Genomic DNA, 16720 nt, shown 5'->3' on the forward strand with positions numbered 1-16720 from the left:
AAAACAAATGTTGGCTTGCACACGAGAACTATTCCGGATCGCATTCCAGTTTAAGAAGTCAGCACCAAAGGAAACAATTTTAACGTTATTTTTTTTTAAAACAGCCATGCCCCTCCCACTGCCGTTTTCTGTTTTATTTTAACATCAAATGATTCACTCTGTTTCATGAGGGTTCAAGCTTGCTGTGACCAAGCAAAATTCCCCTTATGACAGTAGAGGAAAGTCAGGCCATAAATCAGTCACATCTGCCCCAGTTCTACCTCCTGCTGTGCCCCTACCTACTCTCACACCCCACCACACACCCAGCACGCAGAGACTGCCAAAGAGAAAGCGAGAGCAGAAGTGTGTGCCTGTGTTTTGGTGGGAGTTCATTGGTTTGTTGCTTGGGATCCCGTCTGTGACAGCGCTTCTGCCACACTGCTGCAATAATCACAGTTTCCCGCCCTGCGCAGTTCATTTGTTCCCATGGTTTTGTGTGTTGCACAAAAATTGAAAGCAACCAATGGAAGGTTAGAAAGGCCCAGCTGAACGACATCCACCAAAAAGAAGGAGGAGGGTGGCTGGAAGCGGGTGAGATGGAGAATCAGGGACACCATGCCATGCATGCTGAAGGCCTGGAGCACCCCAGAAGGTCTCACGCTGTCTCCCATGTTTCCCAGCAGGCAAGGCAGCCTGGACCAGTGAAACTTAGCCCAGGCACGGCACAGCATCAGAGTATCAATGGCTCTAGGCAGCAAGGGCTGAGTCCTATCTGTGGGGTTCCCACAGTCCCTCTCGCCACCCTAGAAGAAAGGACAGACCCTCTTGCTGTCCCTGCATGCGGTTGCTGAAAGAAAGCATATATGCATAGCAGCATCACTATGTAGGAATATATAATATCTGTGGTACCCTCTATGCTGAGGTTATTGTTTGAAATTGTTGACACCGCACCTCATCTATGAGAACAACATGAGGTCACTTTATAAACATCCTTTTATTTAACCTCAGAGACCCTTGGGAGGAAGGGGTCAGAATTCCATTTTGTGAACAGAAAAACAGAGACCAAAGCCATGAACTATTTGCTTAATTCAAGTAAATCTGTGGCAGAACCATGGAAAAACTGGAAATTGCCAGTCCTGAGCCTTATCTGGAGAACCAGCATCCACTTCCCACCCAGCAAAGGTATCATTGCTTAGTCCACACTCAAGTCAGACTCATTTGCACCCTGAAAACCTTTGTCACAGGTTTTCTCACTCTTCAGTAAAATTGATAGGAAATTTTGATTGGTTTGGACAATCCTATATCTCCTCAAAATTCCTGCAAGTGGATCACAACTGGTTTGTCTAAGCTTTCTTGGCAGGTTTAAATAACTGTAAATAACTATATGGCATCAAATTGTGGGAGGGGATTCAAGTCTCCCATAGCCAAAAGATGCTGCTGCTTGCTGGGGACCTAAATTTCCCCCCTGTACCCAGAAGTCTGCTTGGGTCATAGGTTTTCAAAAACCAGAACTCTTTTTTTCATTACTACACAGGTGAATCACATGGAAGACTCCATTAAAATGTTTTTCAAAGCCAACAGTAGATATGAAAGTGTTTCTTCAGTGTGTATAAATACATATAATGAATGCCAATGTGGAGTCTCCAAAGATAGTATTAACAAATATTTGGAACAATATGAATTCAGGAGGATAAAAGGCACATACCACACCCATAGCATCATGTACTCCCTACTACTAGTGTTTCAACTTCAGTCATTCTTCAAAAATAATGCATCTTAAGTATTCTCTGAGTTCCCACTATAAGCTGAACTATTTTCTGTACTCCAATGAAACTGATCCACTGGAAAATACAGAACTTAATACCTACCAATATTATTTTGGGTTGATTCTGTACTCCAAATAAAAATGCTTTACCATGCATGTCATTTTTTTCATTTGTCACACCCACACATAATCTGATGTACCAATCCTAATTTTGACTGCAACTTGAACTACCGTCTCAGTACGTAGCCAGACAAATTTTATTCTAGCAGCTGCTGTGCAAGTATCTAATACTCAAAGAACAGACTTCACCCACCCACTCTTCATATATTTCTTTTTTTGTAAATTTAAAAGTAGAAAGTAGAAAGAATGAAGAATCTGAACAGCAGAGATGGAAATGAATTGTGATAGATATGGGTGATTTGCTACCAAAAGTTCCTAACCCACATCACCCTGGCGGCCGCAAAACTGTACCAATGGTCTGTATTTTGACAGTCCTGAAATGATGGGAAAAAAAGTGAGATGAGGTGGTAGTCAAAGGAGTTTTTTCACTTCAAAAGTATTGCAAAAAAATCAGAAATTGAAGAGCTGTTGACAGAGACCAGAGAGCAAAGTAATATCCAGTTGGCAATGGAATGTCACGTTTAATTTCCTCTCTTTACAAAGGGTCACCACTTGCTTCAATTTGTCCCTTTCCCCACAGGATTCCGTTTTCATTCATCTCATTCTTCCATGAACCCAACTGCTCAGGAGTCAGTTGTAGAAAATGAGAAGCATGCAGATGGATACATGAAATTACAAGAATGTGTGCATGCACTACATATTTCACACTAAATTCTTGGATGCAAATAACAAGGGTCATAGAAAACCCCCTTCACAATGATTATCAAAGTAACTGTAATTTTATCTTAAACTCCTCAGGACAGCAAAAATCTCCAGTGTACGTCATCACTGATGGTACTCAGTTGCAAAGAGAAGTTACACAAAACAAAAGATAGAAGTGCTGTAATTTCATGCAACAGTTTGCTTGTGGTTGGCATTCCCCTTTTATTGGAGCTCTCCATGCTCCTCCTCTTTTCAGAGCTAGCAGGAGATAATTTCATCTTGCACTAACTGACCAGTAACATTTCCCAAAAACATTTTTATATTTATTTATTATTTATTTTACTTTATTTATTTTATTTTATTTTATTCTGAGGCTGTTCCAGAGAAGGCAACACACAGATGGGTCAGTGGTTGCAACACTTCCTCCTCACTGCACTGACCAGCCCAGGAACCCAGCCTCAGCCTCACAACTACATGCTGGGGCGGGCTGATGACTTATTCATTTCCTCTCAGGTTTCCTCCCTTAGCACTGTGGTTCACAGACCCAGCTAAAACAGAAGTATCTGCTCCAGTGCAAGGCTCCAACAGCTGAAGAAGGATGGTGGAGTTGCTGCTGTCTGCGGTGTGGAGTACTAGCCTCAACAACCTGATAGCAGAAGAGAGCCAAGACTGCGTTTGTATGGTCCAAGCTGTGTCCTGGCATTGGATAATTTAACCACTTGCAACACAAAGCTGAATTCAGTGGGGCAATCTGAGCTTGGGCACAGCCTGCTTGTGTTAACAATGGTTTCCCCTAGCATTCTTCAACTGCTTGTCATGCTAACCTTCCAGAGGTTAGAGGAAATCAGTTCTCATTCCCAAATATAGTTATGAACTTCACCTCGATACTCCACACATTGCTGTAAGGAACACAGGAGAGCAACTTGGCAGGACTGGTGAAGAAACAAAACATTTTGCAATACGTTAGTTTAACTGAGTGAAAAAGAACAGGGATCTCACAGGTTACTACCATTTGTTGAAAATGCTTCAATCGTAAACCAGGCAATTATACACGAGGTAGTGCTGTAATTAACCTCCTTTAAAATTAATGCAGAAATGCTACCACACCCAATCAACGTCAAATGTGAAATGTCAACTGGATTTCAGAATTACAATCAGTCTAATGCAATAACTCATAACACTTTGTTAGTGTCGTCCACAAAGCCACCTCAATAGGCTTTACAGAAGTTAATGAGATCACCCCTAGACTTTATTTAAGATGTAGAGAAACCAACGAATAAAAAGTATTATCAGAGTATTTTTTATATATATATATATATATTTTAACGTCTTGTTCAAAGGCAAGCAAAGCTGAAAATACAACCCAGATATTATGAGTTGTAATCATTTTTTTCTTCATATATTTTTTTTAATCTGATTTTTTCTTTCTCTTTTTTTTAATCAGGCAGTTTTATAAATAGTCATGGTGGGAAAATACATATTCCTGGAATCAAGATCCTTCTACATATTTCTGCTTTTTTTGCTTGCTACAGAATATAGATTTTCAGTTCTGAAAATGGTCTGTTGCCATCGAGAAGGCAGCTTTCCATACTTAGTGTGCACCACTGTCATTCTGTTATGTGCCAGTGCTGCTACTTAGGAAGAACAACAGTTGCAGCCAGCTGAGTTATGCTGAGACCTCGTGACAGAATTCCATGCCATTTAGGAGGTTAGGTTATATCTGAAAAGATATTAAAACATTTTTCCACTGTATGAAAAAGTTTCCTCACTAGATATCTGGGAATCAATAGATATTACCCATCTTTCATATTCTGTCCTTTAAAATGCTCTCTAGAATACAACCATGTCCTCCTTCATTAGTATGAAAGAATTGAAGTGCAGTCCCCCAGTGCTCTCTCCCGTTCACAATACCGGCCTCATATTTTTTGGGGAAGGGGATGTTTTCAAGAACTTATTTCCCAAAAAGAATCCCTTTACATTAGCAAGCCTCTCACAGTTTCTTTTTTTCCCCTTTATCTTGTAGCAAACAAAAGTTGGAAAAATAGACCAACAGTTATCTATCATGAAAAGTGTTGCTGCAGAATACCTGGGTTGCAATGGCTCACAGCCATATAAAATATTATTTTTCAGTACAGCAAGAGTCTGTCTTTTTTTTGTGTTCAGACTAGATCAATACGTTTGATATTCATTTCTGTTTCTCAAACAAACAAACAAAGAAACAAAAGACCTGAAAAAAGTAGAACACAAAAAATTTTTAACAGCCAGCCAAAGAGGAAATACAGTATTTTAACTTAATAAATGTGTTATGTGACTAACTAGTGTAATGTATTCAGCCTACTTAAAACATGGGCAGTGAAGACAGCTCAGTGTTGACAGCACTTAGAGCTTTTCACCCATAGACAATCGTTCAAATCATGCTTGTACAAAAAGAGATTAATGACTTGTTTTTACTCCTCTCCAGCATGCTATGCAATGGGCAGCAAAGGCTGTATATCTATTTCTTGGGCTGTTTTCCAGTGTGTGGCCCAAACTGGATGCTGAATACCCAGAAGAGTCTCCATAGCAGTCCCAGAGTCCCCGATGAAGGGAATTTGCCAGACGAGAGGGCATGACCACAACTCTACTTCGACAGAGCTATTCTTGGCCAATGAGTCGTGGGTAGTGCAACATGTGTTGGAGTGTCCCTGAAGCTGCTGGCCTTTATAAGGAGAAGTTGGGCAATGTGTTGACTAGTGTCAGAAGAAGGTGAGCAAATCATTTTGCAAAGAGATGCCTTTATCCTGTCTCTTCACTAAGGAAAACTTAACTGAAAGTCTGGTTCTGACCTTTTAAATATTTTCTTATTGCAGGTTTTCTCCCCAGGCTGCAAAAGCACAGTTCATTAGTTTCTGTCCTCCTCTTAACAAGGAAAAGGGCTAACTTTGCAAACAACGGTTCAATATTTATATTTAGCCTGCCATCAGAGACAGATCTAGCATCCGATTTATGTCAGGATTTAACTTACTACAGAAAACACACTCCAACTCATGTGCTTCAAAGTAAAGCTGGGGGTGGCACTTTTTTTAATGTGGAGCAAATTGCATGAGAAGGAAAAATATTTACACAATTAAAAATATAAGGCCAGAAAAATGAAAATAGAATGATACAATTTATATGCAAAATAGAAGCCAATACATTTCATTCAACAGAGTGAAGTAAGTATTAAATGACATTCCTGATACCTTCTTTCTCAATTTGAGTGAGCAAATGACAACAATCACAAATTTAGGAATATAAATTGTTTAGAGAAGTACACAGAAATTAACCAAAATGCCAGAATCCCTGTAGTGTGATTCGGTGTTACAAACAGCAGTATGTATCCATCAATGTTATTCTGCAATTTTCAGATAAAAATACAATTAAATGAAATAACATTTATTTAATCACAGCAAAGAGAAGGAATAGAAATAATACCATTCAACCATCACTGACAATTTTTAGATGGCTTATTCAACTTAGAGTTTCTGAATCACCCAAATGACATTTGTCCTGATGTACTGCTCTCTCTTTCCATACTTAATACTTTCCATTTCTTAACAAATCCAACTCAGAATTCATTTAATACATGTGTTTAGGCCAATATTTAACAGCACTGAGGCTTGTATCTGTGGTTGAGTGGATAAGGTAGCAAACTAAGTGATTTGTGTAGTGCAAATTAAACAAAAATCAACTCTTAATAGAGTGAAATAACTTACTCATCTTTTGAAAATAATCGTACCAATTTGCTTTATATTTTAAACACATTGTTTTGCTTACTATTTTATTGCAGCTGCTCATCAGCCCTGTGCAATAGCAATGAAGTACCACAGGAAGGAGCCAGATATTCATAATGCAGCTGCTGGGCTCCTGCAGATTTGTACTGCAGCAAAGAGATTCTTGTCAGAAGAGCAACAACACCACAGTTATTAATACTGGCCTCAAGCTTCCTGAACTAACAGAAGACAAGACTCACACAGAGTAAGCCTCCAAAACAGCCAGTCTTGAGATGTTTTGATATTAATACTCCATGTAATTGCCTGTACCACTAACTTTGGAATTATTTCTTACCTGTATTTTTCAACTTCAGAGCACATTCTTGCATCCTTTTAGCAAAACTACAGTAAAATACCAAACCTGTTATTCACTGCATCTTTTATATAAAACACTGATTCAAACTGGTATCTCTAATATTATAAGGGCAAAGACAACCAGCATTCTCTGCTGGGCATTACTGTCAAACCCAGAGACACCATTCAGAAGGCGAGTCTGCCTTGGCATATCATTTCAGATGCGGAGAGCACTCCTAAAGGTAACGTCCCATCACTTACTGCATATGAGCAGGATGTCTCTCACGTGGAAAAGAAAAAAAAGGAGAGATGTGTTTCAGGAACATGCTGGATGTAATCCACTCGCTAGCCAGCATATAGCCCATGCAACAGAATCTGACCCAACAACTCTTCCTGCTGATATTCACATATGTGTGCCCCAGAAGTGATGAGGAAGAGGGAGGATATGATGGAAAAAGGTGCCAGCTGTCCTTTGTAGTGGGACACACATAGATATTCTTATGGATGCTACAGCAGCAACAAATATGCAGTGGAAATATATTCTTTTTGATAGTGGTGATGCATTAAGAAATTACTTTGATCAACAGAAAACTGCTAGTATTCTCCAGACCAAATAAATGAGCTGATGCAAAACTACTTTTTTTCTACAGGTACAAATGCACATTATCTGAGTCTGTGTAAAGCTTTCAACCACAGATGTCTACAACAGTTCCTGGCAAATGAGATCGCCTTTGGAAGAAATAGGTGAGTTGGGAAGGAGCACCTGTGCCTGTCCAAAAAAGTAAAAGGAAGCCTATTTTTTGCTTTGGGCTATCCAGGACAGAAATGATGGCTCTCTGCACCAGGGGCCTCTTTCTGTTCTTCTGAGTGAGATATCATTTATTCCATACTTGCATCAATCTTCTGTCTCATACATATCTTGTCACTTCTAGGATAATTTCAAGACTAGTCTTACAAATTCATTTTAATAAAGAAGAACAGAGAAAAGTACTCAGATCTGTCTGGAAATCACAAAGTAATTTGCAGAATAAAATCATCCTTGCTCTTTTCTGAGCAAAAGCAGTAAGTCAGCAGAGCAATTCTGGACAAAAGGAACACCTGCCCCATAGATGCAGCAGTGGGGCTCCTCACATGGAGCTGAGGAGATTCCACTGTGAAACTACATTTTCCATCAAAGCTCATTTTAAGGATTTATAACTTGGATGGAGACATTCTTTCCACATTGCGATTTGGCATTAAAGAACTTGGCCCAGGGATCAAAATAACCCTCTTTTCCAGCACTTCTTTTTAAGTATGGGAAGGCAAATTTCTGATACATAAAGATGCAAGAATATTAATACATACTTTTGCTCTTTTGTTACAAGAAATCAGTGGCAGAAAGGCGGCAATTAACTTTATAATTAAAGTCTCCATCCAGCTTGTATCTTTTGAGGCTTAGGAAGTGATTTGAATTGTTTGGTTTCCTCTCATGTGGAAGAATGATTTTGCAAATCAAAATAAACAAAATAAAGTCTGCTTTCCGAGCTGCATATTTTATAACAAGGCACTTTAACTTCTACTTAACTTTTCCTTGGGCTTTGACAGTTAGAAGTTTTTTGTTACAAACACTATAATTTATAATTTAATATCAATAAACACGTCTCACATATTCAGCACAGCTTTCAGATACTGAAGATAGCATATTAATATCAAGTAAACATATTAATGACTTCAAGCAAAAGTGATCTGGGCGTCTTCTTACTGTCATTCATTTTTATTGACACAGGTCTTTCTGATGCATGTGTTAGCGGTAAAGATCACTGCACAAGTGTTTGGCCTTTCGCTACCTTGCTGAAATTTAGGGAAATGAAATTATGTGCACAGATGACAGTCTACACATATATTTCTGCAGTTCAAATATACAAGTCAGTTTTAAGGCTTGAATGATTAAGGGTGTAGCTCAGTACACTAGGAACACCACTTCATGTTTTTTTCCTTTTGAAAGCGTTGCCCCAAGATAAAGGCATGCCCATTTGGATGATAATAATACTTAAAATAGCAATCATCCAGCACAATAAATTTTATGTATGAAGTAAATTCTGCCAAATAATAATCTTAAATAACAAAGGGAACACAATAATCTTATCACTGTTTTTGCAGCAGAAAGCTTGTCATCCCAAATTAGATTCAACATTATATTCTTCCTCAGTTCTAATCAAAAATCCTATGTCATATATTGGTTTTGTAACACAAACAGATCTGGAAGGACCATCCTATGGAAAGTAAAAGGTTTTGAATACCCTTGTTTTCTATTATGAAAGGGGAGATCTGACTAAACACTATAATGAGAGCTCGAACTGCACACCACACAGAAAAAGGCTGTTTCAGGAAGGGGTGCCCCATGGCCTGCTAACTGTCCTTCATCTGTGTCCTATCTGCAATCTCCCATAAAGATCTTCAAAGGTATATCCCACTTTTTGGGGTTCTGCTACTCATTTCTGTAGGACTACACCACCCTCCTAAATTACATTGAAGATTCAGAACAGATATTTTTTTTCATCTGCTATTTACCTCTGAAGACAAGGAAAAAAAAACTCTCCTAGTTCAGGGTAAAAATAGTGACATACATACATAATATAGAAAGAAAAACAATGGAATCTAGCATCTGATAAATGCACATTTATGTTAAAGTATATTTATTAACAAACTATCCCATTCTTATGCTGAATATTATCATACTTATATGTGAACTTCAAGTCTGGAGACCAAGGAGGTTTTGATAGTGTGTGATCGTTTAGATGGATAATTATATGAAGTTTAAATGCAGAGTCTTCTATCACATTGCAAAGACAAATGGAGGAAAGATCAGGGATCAAGGCTTACATATGTAAAGATCCACACTGACAGAAATTAACACTGAAGTTCTTTAATAAGACTTTGTGGTAGGAGAGGCTCTTCTCATATCAGTACCTCTGTGCATACACTGGACAACACTGCTTCAAACTAATATCCATACCACAATGCCTGTATCCCTCCTACAAATAAGATGCATATTTTTTGATTCTTAATGTTACATCTCAAGAATATGGTGTGAATTTTTAACCAGAAATAAAAATGACGAGCAGATGTGAGACTGGACACTGGAAAACACTTCCAGCTCTGGGCATATCTGCAAACCGAATTGTACAATTTTTAGGATGTGTCATTGCTGAATCCAAGCACACAAACATCTTATAAATGAACGTAAATCAGATGATCACTTAGAATCTATCAGTCTGCCATCTGAAAATAACAAGAGGATGATATCTGAAGAAGAAAAAGGTCTTGAAAGACTTACGTGAAAGCTCAGCCATTACCTGATATATTTTTTTCATCTTCCTCACTACAGACATCATTGCCTGATATGTAAGTACAAATGCTACTGTTAGTTCTACAAATGTGGTGGTTATTTTTTTTTTACTTCAAGGCCAAATCCATCTCCCTTATGCCACAAAACAGCTGGCAATTCTGAGTTTGAGGTCTGTTCTCCAGGTCCTCGTGACTGACCATACAGAGGGCACTCACCATTGAACTCCTCAAGGGATTGTGCTCCACATCTGCAACTCTTCACTCACTGTCCCATGTTTCTCTTTAAATTATACACTCCAGTGATACTCTTGTCTCTTGAATACCAGACTAGAAATGAAGGATAGGGATTGACTGATTCACTTTAAAGGGCCACTGTCTTAAATTTAATTAAATCCATATCTTCTACCTCCCACACAATGACTCCTTGGGACTAAAGGCTTCTGTAAGGGATTAGGGAGGGGATACTCTCATTGCAGCCACACCACTATGCAGAAAATAATTCAAGATTTGGGAAGTTGTGAGCAGGAAGCAGAGGATGAAGAAGAAAGGGACACTGAAAACACAAACAAATAACTCTGCTGGCTAGAGATTACAAGCATTCATTCTGGAGAGAAGAGAGTGTGCTCCAGCCTTTCCTTCCAAAATCCCTTTTGTATTTTTTCTTACTAATGTAAGAAACAGAAATGATCCTTTGTAAAAGAAGCATCAGGTCTTCCCTCAAAAACCTGTAACCTACCACTTTTTGCCCCTTTCCACGTAATGATGAATATTTTTCTTGGGACTGTGATGCAGGATGGCACTGTTGGCACCACTGGCTCCTGAGTTAGCTCTGTGTGCGAGAAGGTTGGCATCAGAGGAGAGCCTACACAGCCACTTAAATCATACAGAAATGTGCAGAGTGTCACTTTGAGGACTTCTGTGGGTAGGTCTATATTTAATCTACTGGTTTAGGATAAGAAAAACTGCTTTTGCTGATCTTGTCATTTTAACTCACAAATAAAGTAGAATGAAAATTAATTTAATTCTGCTTGTCCTTCCTTCCTCCCCTCCCCTCCCCTCCCCTCTCTCTCTTTTCTCACAAGAAACTGCTACTGCCGATGAATACTGAATATTTCATTCTGATGCACTGCTTTTTTTTTCCCCAACTATAACCTTTTTCTACAGTAGGCAGGTGCTTATTTCACCTGTACTGTAAGTAAACCTTGCTGGTAAGGTGCTTGACTCTGCGAAGCCAATACAGCTTCTGAGCATTCTTAGAAATACAATTTTAAGTCCATACAGACGCTTAATGTGAAAACCTGGGATGGCTATGGATGGACTACAAGCACTGCCAAAACAGGCAGCTGCTGAGTGGGAGTTTCAAGGATGAGAATGATGTATATAGGAACCTAAAATGCAAGTGAGGTAGGTCATAGGAACATAAATTCTTTGGAGGAGGTGGAGAGGTCTCATATTTCAAGAATTACTGTGAAAAGCAGACTCTTTGTTAAAAATTCAACTGTTTACTACATTATTTAGTGCATAAAATAGGTATGGAAATAAATAGTCCTTAAAGTCCTTAAAAAATTTTTTCTTTCAGTTTTTACAGAACTTCATTAAGGCCTCTGATAACCAAAAATTACCTTTTTCAGTGTGACCTGTTGAATGTCTCTCATTTCTGATATAAATGTAAGGATAAATACTTTGGAGAAACTTCTTTAAAACATACGGAACACTTACACATTCTTATTCATTTACTGAAGAATGTGTACATTTGGGACCCATGAGTTAGTGAGGAAAATTAAGTTTGAAATTTTCTTAACTGATGTACCTCTTAAGTTGCACATTTCCACAGAGAGACTTCTGAAACACTACACCAGATGGCTTTGCTCTCAGCTTCCTTTGTCAGATTCACATTACTTCACTATCAGCAATAAAATTCCATACGTACCTTAATATTTCACTTCATGTTACTGTCATTATCTTGTTACAGGTTATAACAGTATTGATATTATCTGTCTAATAATTGCTCCCGAGTAACAGCAGTAAAAGTCTCAACTTTCAAGCTCTGATCTAAAATCTGCTGAAGCAATTAAGTTTCCTCTATGTCTCTTTGACTGAAAAAGATATTCTAAACACTAAAAGAAGAATTAAAGTGGGCAAATTGCTTCTCTAGTTTGTGGTTTTATAGTAAACCAATCCCAAACTTAGCTACATAGATTTAAATCAATCTCTTCCAAAATACATTTATGTTTACTGTACGCATGAATGTACAGTATTTCTTCAACAGGGATAAATCCACAGAAGTATTTTCTTCAAAACAGTTGTTTATACAAGAGTGTAGGACTATGTAACTTTGGTACGTGACAAACAGCAAGCAAAATAAATATGAAGGACTGGGATCCCCAAAGAACACTGAAATGTCTGACAAGACTGCAGTAAGATTAAATACAAAGTGTAGTATAGGGATAGCCAAGGGTCTTGTCTTGTAAGTCATTATAAAATATTACATTCTAAAAAAGGTATTTAAAATGTTCATGATTCTACTTAGTGATACGACACAGTTCTGTAAACAATTATCTTAGGAACAGGATATTTCAATTAATTGTGGTAGCATGCTCCAAATTCTAATCACACAATAACTGTAGTGATAGAGTGGATGTGACAGTACTGCATAATCAGCTTTACAACGAAGTTCAACCAAAAAACTGCCCATACAATAAGAAGATCCCCTGGATTTATCTAGCAAAGGATATTTAATCAAGATAGCATGCACACAGAATTGCATGTTGCCCACTCTTTATAAAACAAATGTTCACAAGCTCACTGAGCACTTAACTTTACATGAGAGGTTCACAGTACAAAAAACAAACTAACCAACAACAACGAAAAAATCCCAACAGAGGAAATTCAACCCGCATTAATAGAACTTAATCTGGCCACTGCTGTAAAAGATAACACAAAATGTATTTACAAATACATTAGCAAGAAAAGGAGGGCCAAAGAAAATTTCTATCCCTTGTTGGAGTGGAGGGGAACATTACCACCAAGGATGAGGAAAACGGGCATACTCTTCACTGGGTAAAAAACTGACTGGATGGCTGGGCCCAGAGAGTGGTGATGAATGGAGTTAAAACTAGTTGATAACCAGTCATAAGTGGTTACACTCCAGAGGTCATCAATGAGGGCAGTCCTGTTTAATATATGAGAAGCAGCTGAGAGAACGGGATCATTTATACTGGATAAAAGGAGGCTAAGGGGAGACCTTATCACCCTTTACAGCTACCTGAAAAGAGGTTGTGCTGAGGTGGGAGTTGATCTCTTCTCCTAGGTAATTAACAATAAGACAAAAGGCAACAACCTCAAGTTGCACTAGCATTTGTTCAGGTTGCATATTAGGAAAAATTTCTTATTGGAAAGAGTGTTCAAGTACTGGAACAGGCTGCCCAGGGTTTAGTGGTGATGGGCTGAAGGTTGATGATCTTCAGTGGTCTTTTTCAACCTTAAGGATTCTGTGATTCTATGAAAGTTGTGTGTGTGGTACACTGTTGTGTACATAGTTAGCCTTTGCTACTAGGCATGAAAGAATCTGTGCTGGGGCATGTTTTTGGGGGTTGCAGGGGCATTGCTGAAACAGTTCTCTCCTATAGGGAACAAGTAGGCTGCAGCTTCTGCTGAGAAGCTAAACAAAAATAGTAACAAAATGAGAATGTGAAACATTTGGCAAAACTTGGAGAAGTATGGTGGCATTCATCTGAATCATTTAAGATTTATTTTTTTTCCTCGTAAATTACTTCTCAGCAAAACTCAGGCACAGACTTTGTTATTCTAGCCCTGCCACAGCCTTCTGAAGAGACGCCTTTGCACCTCCTGTGCTGTGTTCTTCACATCACCTCCAACTAGCTATCTCCCGCACAGTTTCTTACATGGTTTATTAAACTATCTTGACCATCTGAATTTGGCACAAATAATCCTTCTATATGGAAAGCTATCAGAATCTAAGTTGCAGGGAAACCCAAACGCTTCTGAACACACTGTGAATTCACTTAAAGCCAGGAGGCAGAACAAAGGTGTAAAACAACAGTCTTCTTTCTTCCATTTCCTAAGTCTTCATTGCCCCTTGAAAGCATTTTAAAAGTTACTTTGGTCCATTCTCTACTCCTGCCTGGAAGCTCTTGGCTCCTGGCCTGAGTTTGCATGGTCAGTTCCTGAGTATGAGGTGGTTACTTGGTCCAAAAGCAGCAGCATGGACCAGCCCACTTCACAGGAGTTCACATGTTCCTCATGAAGGAAATAGCCCAAAGTGATCTTGGGCTCCTGGAGCTACAAGGCATTGGCATTCACCGCTCTTTGGGAGTACTTTCAAGCAAGCAGACTAGAAGTGCTCTGTATATTTGAGCACTACATCTGATATAATAAAAAGCCTCAACAACCTTTCATAAATAGTCCTATGTCCTGTACCTGCTAGCTCTTACAAATTCTTCTTCTTTTAGCATGACCATGCTCAACCTTTGACATTACTGTTCTCACTCAGTTTCAGCAACAGTACTCTGAATTCCTTCAGGAAAGGAATATTTCTCCTGCTTTTCGATAAAAGATTATTTTTGCCATCACTTTGCCTTTGTCATTTAGTTCTTTTAATATGTTCAATAAGGTAATCCCAGGGACAAATAATACTTTAAAAATCTTTACAACTGTCAGCAGATATAACAACTAAAAGCTGTAAATGGCACATAAGTGTAGAAAGCATGAAAAAGAGAAGGAAAAAAGGCAACACTTTTCATCATTCTCTTGCTTGATGAGAAATTTCAGGAGCTACAGCACTGCAGTGAAGATAGAATTTTCATTTGGTCTTACCCTTAGAAAAGAAAAAGAAAAAGAAAAAGAAAAAGAAAAAGAAAAAGAAAAAGAAAAAGAAAAAGAAAAAGAAAAAGAAAAAGAAAAAGAAAAAGAAAAAGAAAAAGAAAAAGAAAAAGAAAAAGAAAAAGAAAAAGAAAAAAGAAAAAGAAAAAGAAAAAGAAAAAGGAAAAGAAAAAGGAAACACTTTGCTGATTTCAAAATACCTTTTCTGTAAATGTTTATAATCTATACAGAAATGTAAGCAAACTTACAATAAATATTGTGTTTAGCTACTTTTCAGATGCCTTAAAAAGCACTCCACTGATTCCTGTAGGACTGTTGTATGTCATAGTAAATACTATCACAAGCAGAGAGCATTTTTCATGGTCTTATATGTGTATTTATACATATAAATATTGAGTATTAAGAAGGAAAACAATTACGACAGAAAATATTCTTTCATTAAAAATCCTTATATTGACTTTTCTGCCATAAGAGATAGGATGTATCTCATAAGATATATCTAATATTTTTCAACACAGTCACCACCACGAGTAACACATTTTTGTCAGTGATAAAGAGGAGCCTGCATGCCATGCTCATAAAAAATTGTCTGGAACACGTCTTTCTCATTGCTATTGCCACTGATGAAACACATCACCCACTGCCTCACTGTGCTCACATCCACTCTTCAGTCTACATAAAAGCTCAGCAAGTGTCAGTGGATGTATTTTTTTCTGCATGAAGGAATTCAACGACACACCTTTACTTCATACACACTTCCATGTCAGGCACCATTCTGTCAGACTGCTCCTCTGCTGCCATCTCTCACGTGCCAACAAAACGTAATGGAATATTGGTGGGAAGGTTCAACCTCTACTGCCATAACACCAACATCTGCCTCTGATGTTGTGGGCCAACACAGTAAAAGAGGAAGTGGTAATTTTGCAGCAGCCCTCATAAATTAAGAGATAAGGTTTATCCCAAGGAGATAGCTAAGCATACGGTTCTGCATGAAGCAAAGACAATCTCAAGGCCTCTCAGAAATTCAGAGAGGTTTGGCAGAATTACTTTGTTAAAGCTGTTCTCATTGAGAGAGGCAAAGAGAAAAAACAACAACAAAAAAGTTGAGAAAAAACGAGCAGAGACGAATTTAATGAACAGAGAAGAAACTCCAAAGAAAAAAAAACAACACAGAACACACTGACTTATAACACAAGCAGAAAACTAGAATAAACATTTCATGATAGAGGATGGTTGAAACAACCAAGGTATAGAGATAAGAAAACTGCTCCAGATTGTTCTTCCATTTTGATATTAAGGGTGTCTAATATTCAACTGAAGTAGAAAATAACATAAAAATTCCTTATTCTTTTTTTTTTTTTTCCTTCTGCTGGAAATGCTCTACTATTTATTCAAGTTAAAGGGTTAGCAAATATATTTCACTAAGTCCATTTGCCAGCAGAATGCCCAGTGTAATCATGTCACACACAGGCAAAATCCTCCTCATCAAGAATGGCCAACTGCAGTATATATTGATGTGAAAAAATAAATAACATTTTCCTCACAAAGGAGTTAAAAACACATTCATCTGGGTTTCAGCCTCTTCTCACCTGTACCATAGCTCTGCTGTAGACAACATATAAACAGAAAAAAGATTTTTATGTTCAGCGAAAGAGCTAGGGCCTGGAGCTAAACAAACAGGAAAACAAACGAACCACTTCTCTCTTTGGCACTGTTACAAATGGAAATGTTCATCACAGCGTATTGTAAGCCTACTGTACTAATGAGTATCTGATGTCCTGTCCTGTCTTGTCTACAGATGCTCAAAAATCTAATTTGTTTCTGCATCAAATCAATTGCTTCACTAACACCATTCAAAACTTTGTATCACTCTAATCCTATTTCATGTGGAATTAGATAA

General features: G+C 38.1%; 1 protein-coding gene across 2 annotated transcripts in view; it reads right to left on the reverse strand.

Moving 5' to 3' along the window:
- The window catches only part of NAV3 (neuron navigator 3), a gene marked incomplete at both ends in the record, with an annotated part of 252259 nt that overhangs the window by 177244 nt on the left and 58295 nt on the right, over positions 1–16720 (reverse strand). The window lies entirely within an intron of this gene.

This window comes from Tetrao urogallus (genome assembly GCF_951394365.1).
Source record: "Tetrao urogallus genome assembly, chromosome: 1".
NCBI lineage: Eukaryota > Metazoa > Chordata > Aves > Galliformes > Phasianidae > Tetrao > Tetrao urogallus.